Source organism: Haliaeetus albicilla, chromosome 10 (genome assembly GCF_947461875.1).
Source record: "Haliaeetus albicilla chromosome 10, bHalAlb1.1, whole genome shotgun sequence".
Classification (NCBI taxonomy): Eukaryota; Metazoa; Chordata; class Aves; order Accipitriformes; family Accipitridae; genus Haliaeetus; species Haliaeetus albicilla.
This window is the reverse complement of record NC_091492.1, coordinates 39,124,356-39,133,548: the sequence shown is the minus strand read 5'-3', so window position 1 is coordinate 39,133,548 and position 9,193 is coordinate 39,124,356. Positions and strand designations below refer to the sequence as shown.

At 48.7% G+C, this 9,193-nt stretch overlaps 1 protein-coding gene across 3 annotated transcripts in view; it reads left to right on the top strand.

Moving 5' to 3' along the window:
• Nucleotides 1-3,867: 3,867 nt before the first annotated feature.
• Nucleotides 3,868-9,193, top strand: part of ADORA2A (adenosine A2a receptor) — a 30,537-nt gene continuing 25,211 nt past the window's right edge. For 2 of the 3 annotated variants that reach the window (XM_009921347.2, XM_069795147.1), the window contains exon 1: nt 8,867-9,174. The gene's annotated coding sequence lies outside the window, so the exon portion shown is untranslated. Of the gene's footprint in view, nt 3,906-8,866; nt 9,175-9,193 lie in introns of those variants that run through there. The other variant, XM_069795148.1, reaches the window with a different exon arrangement.

Genomic DNA, 9,193 nt, shown 5'->3' with positions numbered 1-9,193 from the left:
TTTGCTCTCATCTTTTTGAAGGAAGCATTTCAAGGTTTATTCCACACAGTCTTTCTAGAGTTTACTACTTGAGCTCAGCTGCTAAGTCTGAGAAGTGCAAATAGTCTCATATCACTACTTTTCAGCTGCCCAAAATTCAGGAGTTTGGCTTGTTCAGTTAGGAGATAGTTTACAGTGTTACTGCAACTCTGCTTCTCGGGAATGAAAAAGCCTTTCTTGGTTGTACACAGGAGAATCAGAAAACTTAATTTCTTTCCTTTCAGTCCTGGGCTTTTTTCAGCTCGCAGCCTGAGCCAGAAGCCAGCTCTAAGTGTGTGGCAGTACCTTCCCCATAGCTGCTGAGGCTGCTGGAAGCCACTTTGTTTCCAGGTAGTTTCAGCCTACTTCTTCATGTAGACCCTTTTTGAAGTGTATCTGGCCACAGCAGTCATAGTAATGCTGTTGTTTCCTTCATGAGCGGCTAAGAAAGGAAAGGAAGTTAGCGCTTTCTTGTACTGCTGCCCCTCCATATATCATAAAAAAAAAAAAAAAAAAAAAGAGGAGGAGAAAAAAAAAAGCTGATTGTATTCCTTACTGTCAATTTACTGTTATTGTTGGCCACTGCTAAGGGAGGGCATAAGTACAAATATCTACAGGTAAGGACAATACACATTGAATATGCAGAGGAAGAAATACGATCTGAAGAACACTGCAGTTCTTATACTTGACAGAGACAATAGCATAAAAATAATAGAAAACCAATTAATTTCTTAATTCAAAAGAAAGGCAAAAGATCTATTCAGAGCTTACTGTAGTAATGAAAGCTATCCTATCCAACTGCTAAATAGGACATAAAACAGCAGCTGCTCATTATAAACCCATTTACTTGTGCAGAAGTGAGAAATAAGCATGCAAATATAATAAAGGAACTGGCTCAGTTGCTCTGGGAGCTGTTAATACTGATTTTTAACATCTTGAAACACGGCAGAATTCCCAACTGCACAGAGAAAATCAGTAGGTGACAGTGGGGACCTGATACACCATCCAAACTGGAATGGCAGGTGAGAGAAGGAACCAGTGGTTCGGTGGTTTTGGTAGTGGTATCAGAATGCTTTTATGGAAAAAAAAGTAATTTCTGAAAAACATTAGAAGCTTGTCCAGGTGCCATCGTCAGCCAGCCCTGTGAAAGCAGTCAGACATATGCTTTGGATCTTCTATGACTTGCTGATTTAAAAGAAAATCAACATAGTCTACATCAAATAATCTTAAAACTGATTAGCTGCAAAAATCAAAGAAGAATTGTAACTTGGAAAACAAACATCCAGTGAAGCATTTCTGGGGTCCTTCAAAGATGTGTAGATCAACATCAGTGACTCAGAGAACCTGCAAGATGATGTGTTGAGGACAGGACGGTTGGAAGAAACCAGCCTGACAGCTTAATAAAGGGAGCTGACTGCAACAACTTTGTTTTTAATGTATTCAGGAACAAAATCATATTTAGAAACTGCATCCCCGCTCCTTGAAAGTATTTTGATTCCCAGCTTTCCTTGATTTCATGGGGAGAGAGTAATTTGGATGTCTTTGAGGATCGGGGCCAAACATGAGAGGCAACCTCTACAATATAGGAAAAGCTACCTTGGAAAGGAGCGACACTGAACAGATGCAGCAGATCCTGGCAGACAGCTAATTGCTACAGCATGACACTTGGCCCTCTAGTTCAAATGCAATTGCACAGCATAAAATTTCGTGGAGTATTACCTAGGAGTGGGAAAACACTACCTCTTGTACAGAGCAAAAGTGAGACCGTTACACAAACAGTGCCCAATTCTAGTGTCAGCATTTTTTCAAAAAGCTCTGCCAAACTTCATGTAGGCAGGCAGCATTTCTAAATTTATCATTATTGCAGCATGTTTTGATGAGGCTCCTAAATTTCTCATAGTCTCCCACTTTTGCTTTTTTTCTTGACTTGGCTAGTCCTTAATATCCATACATGTTACTGTGTGGTAGATTACTCCAGCCTTTTCTGTAACTTCCTGGGAAAAATGACGTTTTGTTTTGTTTTGTTTTGTTTTGTTTTCTCCCCACAGGATTCCCATTGTGTTTGGAGCAGCGCTCTGGCCTCCACTCTGCTATGTAATTCATAGCTGCGTGGCTGGGGCAGCCCGTGTACCAGGCTGCCTTCCCGTCTGGGGTAAGAGTGGAGGATAGCACGGGTGCCAGGTGCTTCTGCCAGAGCTAAATTTTTAATGCTTAGATGCTCACAGGTTTTGAGGTCGGTGCTTAAGTGGCTGCCCTCATGCACCGAAAAAAAAGCATCATTCATGCTCTTGCTGTCAGAGGAGGCTGGGTAAGCCAGTTGCCTGTGGGTCAGAGTAACGTGCAATGCTTCTGGCAGATGTGGTGTGAGCAAAGCGTCTCTAGGGTTGGGAATCCTGAAACAAAAACTTTGGTTGCATGGCACAAGCATCCAAGCTGTGGCAGTCCCCTGTGTGGAGGAGCCTGGGCTGGCTGTCGTCGAAATGAATCGGTTTTTCATAGGCTGGGATCTGCCGTGGAGTTGGTGGGAAGCGTGGAGTCATGCTGGTGGTTTTTCATGTTTGTAATGTCCAACCAATAGGAACGTGTAGATAAATTACTTGCTAAGATGTAATGTTAAAAAATAGAAATGCAAAAACTGAGAAGATATCCACAAAGAGCAGTGGGTTCAGATTCTTGAGAGGTTCTCTCCCCGCTTCAAAATTGCTGTGAGATGAGTCACGGCTGTTCCCCAAGTCCGCTCATGCGGAGGAGCGGGAGATGGCTGGGGACACGTGCAGCCCCAAGGGGGACGCCACCGCCGGCCTGACTTTGGACAGGAAATGCATGTGTGCACACTGGTGGGATCCACGAAGACCTACTCGGTGGGAAATGTGAAACTTCTGCAAAGTATTTCGTATCTTTGCCGAGAACTCTTGAACGCTTCCAGAGTAGTAATGCCCAGGGTTTCCTTTCCGTTAGCGGTAAGGACAGCTAAGCAGAGAAGACAGTGTAAGTTTCTCTCTGCTTGTGCAGCCTTTTGGGATATCTCCGCATAGCACTGTACTGTGCCACTTGGTATAGCTGCAGGCTTCAACTCCCTGGGTGGGTTTTCCAGCCTGGAAAGAAGTAGGTGCTTAAAACAATGTCGGGAGAAAGCTCTCCTCTCCTTTTCCCCTCTCCTCTCCTTTCGCCCTCTCCTCTCCTCTCCTTTCGCCCTCTCCTCTCCTCTCCTTTCGCCCTCTCCTCTCCTCTCCTTTCGCCCTCTCCTCTCCTCTCCTTTCGCCCTCTCCTCTCCTCTCCTTTCGCCCTCTCCTCTCCTCTCCTCTTCCCCTCTCCTCTCCTTTCGCCCTCTCCTCTCCTCTCCTTTTCCCCTCTCCTCTTTTCGCCGGGTGCGGATCAAGCACAGTAAAATTCCCCCCGTTTCTGTCGCTTGCAGGTCCCTCAGGACGGCAGCCGGACTCCTTGAAGTAAGCGGCACTCTCTCCTTCACCCTCTTCGCGACATGCTGCTGCGGGCCGTCCTCGTCGGTCCGCCCCCGGTGCCCGGTTACCGCCAAGCCGACAGGTAAACCCGGACACCGGTTCCTCCACCCGCCGCTCGGCTCCACCTCGGCGGGCTTCGCCGCCTCCTTTCCCGCTGAGGCCGGGAGGCCGTGGCGGGCTGGTGGGGTGGTGGTAGGGCCGCGGGGGGCCGCCGTCCGCCGCTCCCGCCCCGGCGCCGCCCTCGCCGCCCTCCAGGGGGAGCCGGTGCCGCCGGGCTGCCCGCGTCCTGCGGCGGAGGGCGCCGCGGGGCGGGAGCCGGGGGGGGGGGGGCAGCGCCCGGCGGGGGCCGGCACCGCCACACGCCTCCCGGGCGCGGTCCGGAGAGGAACGGAACGCAGCGGAGGAGCCGGAGCCCCGAGGGCGAAGGTGGGTGATGCCGATGTCGGCGCGGCCGGGCTTCCGCGGGGTGAGGGGGGCAGCTCTCGGGGAGGAGCGGGGACACCCGCCCCCCCCCCCACCCCCCCCCCGCGGCGTCCCGCCGGTTGTAGCCCGAGCCCGGCCGGCTCCGGGGGCGGGAGCCGCCGCGGGGGCAGCTCGACTTCTCTCGCGTCCTTCGCCACGGTCCCCGCTCCCTCTGCCGCTTCTGCCGCCAGTTTTCAAAGCGGCCGCCCGCTGCTCGCTGCCTGCTGCCTCGCCCCCCGGCCCCAAAGACGGAGGCGATTTTTCTTTGCCACCGTTTTTCCCCTGCCCCGGCTCGGATGGGTTTGGCCACCGCGGAGCCGGCGTTCTTCACACCGGTGCTGATTCCCAACTGTCAGGCCGCCGACACACCCCCGCGCTCCGAGATGTTTGCTCCACGGATCTTCCTTCAAACATCAAGTGCTGGACTTTGCCCCAGCCCTCCGGCTGATATCCGTGCTTGCGCTCGATGATAAAATAGCGATTCCACAGGAGCACCCTGCATCCTGTAAACTTCTCCGAAGTGTTTAACAAAGGAGATTTCTACGCGCTTCGCAGTCGCGCCAAGGGAAAAAGGGCTGGGAGCGAATAGACGGCATTAAACCTGTGTGGTCTTACCCCGTTCCTTGCCCCTGAAAGCCCTCGCCCTGCCTCATCTGTGCCAAGCGCCTGAAACTGTTTTTCAGCGGTGTCCCTTCTGCTGTGCCTGGGAGCTCTCTAAACCTTGGTACCCTGCGAGTACGTTAGTGGAGCTGCCAGTCCCGGAGGGGCCTGGGATCTCTGTGCTGGGAGGAGAGGGCAAATGAAGATAAAGGGCAACAGGCTGCAAGGTTGTCTCATGGGCGAGAAGGCTTTCTGCCCTGATGGACAGGGCTCCGGGGCCCTGCCAAGGGTGACGTGCCCTCACGGAGGTGCAGGCAGCCCATCCTGGAAAGGTGCACGAGGCAGCAGGTGCGTTCCTGCTGTGTACGTGGGGTGCCCTCGTAGGGGATGCTCCTGGGAGGAGGTTTTCCTTGCACGGTCGTTTGCGCGGTCCAGGAGTCGCCCAGAAGCACCACGGTTGCTTTAATGCTCTTCTGTGTCCTGGTGCTGTATGAGCTTGGGCTGGGTTTGGAGTGCAGAGGTATGGCAGGCTTTGCTGTAGCTTGAAAGTAGTGAAGGTGGTCGAGCACCCTCTTCAAAACTGCCTTGGGCAGAGGGCCCACAGAGGAGACAGGAAGGGTTAACTTAAACATGACTCACTTAGTAAATAGCAGTTAATAGAATTGCCATAACTACTTAAAATTATTTTCCTAAGCAGATGGCCAACTATTAGATAACTCGATCTTTGGATGTATTTGTTTTCAGATTTCTTATCAGGCTCGTAAGTCCCAGACCTGTGTAACTCAAGAACTGTAGTAATTGATAAATTCATTCTCCTGCACGAGAGAAACTAACAGAATGAAAGAAAACACGGCCAGCTCCTGCTGTTAGAGAGACATCCCCCAGAGCATATTGCCCAAGTGAAGTACAAAAAGATTAGATAAAGTGACCAACGGGGATGTGAGAAATATTTCAATTGAATTAGATCTGTGGAAGAAATACCTTAGTTCGAATCTCAATAAAAAAGTCAATATAAATGTAATCACATATTACAAAAATACTATGAAAATGAAATCCTGCCTAATGTGGCAAATGGATTAAATTCTGAATTAACCAGGAAAGCTACGAGTCTCTGAATTTGTAGAGAAAACACGTGGGTACAAACTGCAAACATGTATGTGTGTATATAAAATAAAAAGACCTATTCCAGGGTGTGGGAAAAAAAAAAAGGCAAGCAGGTCTCGTTTTTAATGCTGTTCAGGTGTTGAGTTTGTAATTTACACATGTACATAATCTGTCTCTCTTTCCATATATATTTTTGTACATAAAAAATAGAATCAGCATCATCCTGTGCCAGGTCAGGGGATGTGAGCCCAGTAATGATGTTTTTAGCCTCTGTCCTTCTGTCAGAGGGTGCAAAAGGCACTAGAGATCTGAGCTGAGAAGCCTCCTGCCAGGTCTCCAATGTTTGCATTTCTATTTTTGCTGGTATTTTAATAGGATGCTTCCATAAGGGCTGCTGGCACTATTGTGTTTGGATGTAATCAACTTCTGAAAGCTATTCATCTTTTTTGTTTAATCTTCAATAATGGATTTTATGTAGAGCCATGTGGTTAATCCCTCTCAAGAACTACTGGGAAAAGCTCAGTCCAGCAGGAGGTTTGGAGGGACTGGTTTGAATCTTCCCTCTTCCTTCAGCTGTGTTTCTCTGAAGGGTCCGGGCTGGCCAGCCGAGTACATCCCCTTTGATCTTGAGCCTGGCAGCTTTTCCCTCTGGTGTGGAGGGAAAACCTCCCCTTTACCACTTCCCGTCTGCCCGAGTGACTGATGGCTGTATGATTTGTTGTCTATACAGGATGTTTAAGGCTTCACGGATTTTCCACCACAACACTTATTGTCACAGTGCTTCAGCTCTTCGCTTTGGTTTGACATTTCCGCCCACGTTTTTACACGTGAGGTGGGACAAGGCGTAGCGTGGCTAAACTCTCTCTTAAGAGTTCCGCACAGCTGCGAGCGAGGTGTTTTCCACCCAAAGGCTGGTATCAGCATCTCTCTTGGTGCCCTGTAAAGTTTGTCCTTGTCTTCAGCTTGAACAGATTTCAGCTCTTCTTGTTCATTCACTCCATCTGATCTGGATGGCGAATAACTCTCTAGGTCCTTCCCTATTGTGTGTTTTCCATCTGAAAATGGAGATGGGCTATTAAAGCTTTCTTTTTTGTTGGACTCTAAGCCAAAATCTAAAAGATCTTGAGCTGTGTGTCAAGGAATCGGGGAGGATTCTCACAAGTCAATGGAGAGCTACTCCCTTTCATCAGGGTCTGGTATTTAGGACCAGAAGGCTTGGTTGCCTCACGGCTCACCTTCAGGTTTTGCATCAGTGCACCTAACAGCCTTGGTGAAGCTACTTGAACACAATGGCACCCGTTCCTTGCCTCTCTGCTCATTTTAAAAAGGCAGAGAAAGTTGCCTGCCTAATGAGATGCTCGTGTAGCTGAATACTGAGGGTTGGTCTGTTAGGCGTAAAGAACCGGCAGCAATCTGCCTTGAGAGGGCAAGAGGATCTGGGCATATACGCAGAAGGTGGTTTAACCTCTGAAGGCTTCAGCTTCCTCTCTAGAATCGGAAGATGCCTCTCCCCTCACAAGGGTTGCCTCTGTGTCAGGAATAATTATTGGTTGTATTGCACTTTTTCTTTTCTGAAGTAAATCTCTGTAGATCAGAATGGACAGATGGCATATACAGCTCTCAATTATGGAAAATATCCTCAGGAGGTACTTCGAGGTCATCTAATCCATGCCGCTGCCCAAAGGCAGGATCAGCTATGCTTTTGCCATTCATGACAGCTATTTCTCCACCCTGCTCCTAAAAACCTGCGGTGGAGACTCCTTACTTTCCTGGCGTGCAGGAGACGCCCTGATGTCCAGCTTCAACCTCCTTTGCTGTAACTCGTGGCTCATCCTGAGCACGGTGGGCAACTCGCAGATCAGCAAAAGAGTATTTAGAGATCAGCAAAGAGTATTTAGAAGTGCTTCAGCAAATGCAGGTATTTGGTAAATGTGAGTGAATAAAGGTGTGATCTCTTTCACTCCTCAGCTTGTGTTCTGTAAGGCGCAAATCACGTGAAACCTGGCTACCTTGTACCTGGTACGGCTGGAGATCCTCAGCAGCATGGGAGGGATGGGGTAGGTAGGTTGCGCTACAGCTCCGCGTGGTGATGCAGTTGCAAAGTTAGGATCAAGTTGTTTGGATAAACACACAGCGATGAGGTTGTGAAAAGAGCTGAGAGCCACTAAGTGCTTAGGAGAGTTCAGAGAAAAGCCAAATGCAACACGATGGCTTCTGTAAAACTTACGTGTTCAGGGCGATCGCTGCTGTTAGGCAAAAGTGTTAACAGTGCTGCGGTATGTGTTTGAGCGTCAGCTTTGTCCCTTCCTCTTCAGGACGCCTAGGGCTTGATATGGGTGCTATAAACAGTCTTCTGGTGCTATGTGAGACATCTCAATGGGGCTGGGAGAGAATAGGATAGGACCAGAGCGAGGCGCGTGCCTTTCTAAAGTGACAGCAGAGGCTCAGGCGATAGCTTAGAGCACTTTAGACCCTGCTATTCACTTATACTGAAGCAACTAACTCAAACCATATCAGTTTAGTTTATGACTTGTTCTGGAGAAAGGTAGCTTTTCATCACTGGCCCTGTTGGTTGATTATTAAAAATTACCAAGTAGCATAAAATACTATGTATATTACGTAAAGTATATGCAGATGCCATTGTAGAAGATACGCAAGGAGCCTCCTTGCCCAGAAAACAGCAGTAAATCTTGAAATTTTATGTATGATTTGGGGCTCTTGCTGATCTTTTTTTGATTTTTGTTTTTTGAAAAGTTACACATTTTAAGCCCAAATAAGTAATTTGTTACAACTACAAACGTAGCAGTGGAAGGCAGGGTTTGAAAAGAAATGACAGCTACAAGACAGATTGTATTTATCTTAGATGATAAGTCAGGGGTTGCATGCAGTAGGTTTATCACTGTCTGACAGGTAACAAGATAAAGTCCAGGTGTTACATAGGGATGTGGAAAGACCTGAAACAGGAGTAAAGAATACTTCACATAGTATTTTTAGGGAACATTTGCAAACAATGCATCTGAGACAATGGAGAAGTTAGCGGGGAGTGAAACTTCTTGCAGGGATAGTTTGAGCCAGGGACAGGGGGAGGGAAAGGCATACAGAGGATGAGGGAATCTTCCTGTCCCTCTCTGATACAAGGAGAGGAAAGGGGAGTTTTCCTGAAGCTTTGGAGACGTGACAAATGACATGCTGGGCTCCTGTCTGTATGTTGATTAGCATTTGTGATTGCACTCAAATCCAGGGTGGAAGGCACTCGGGCATACTCAGGAGGCCTCTAGTACTTGCAGATTGGGGCTATTTTATCTGCTGGCTAGCTGAGATACAGCATTCTCTGTCTCCTTGTCCTCTGTGTTTATCCCAGGTGACGCTCACAGCAGCAGTTGTGGCTCCTTGTTCGGCAGCTCTTCGAGGAGGGCAGGAGAGGGATTGTTTGCTGGTGGAACCATTCGAAGCTCAGCTGAACCAGAGCCAGCGTCAGCTGGGGGTCACGTCTGCGTATCTCCCCGGGCAGAGTCCCTCATCCATTTGAGTGAGTAATGCTGTTGAAC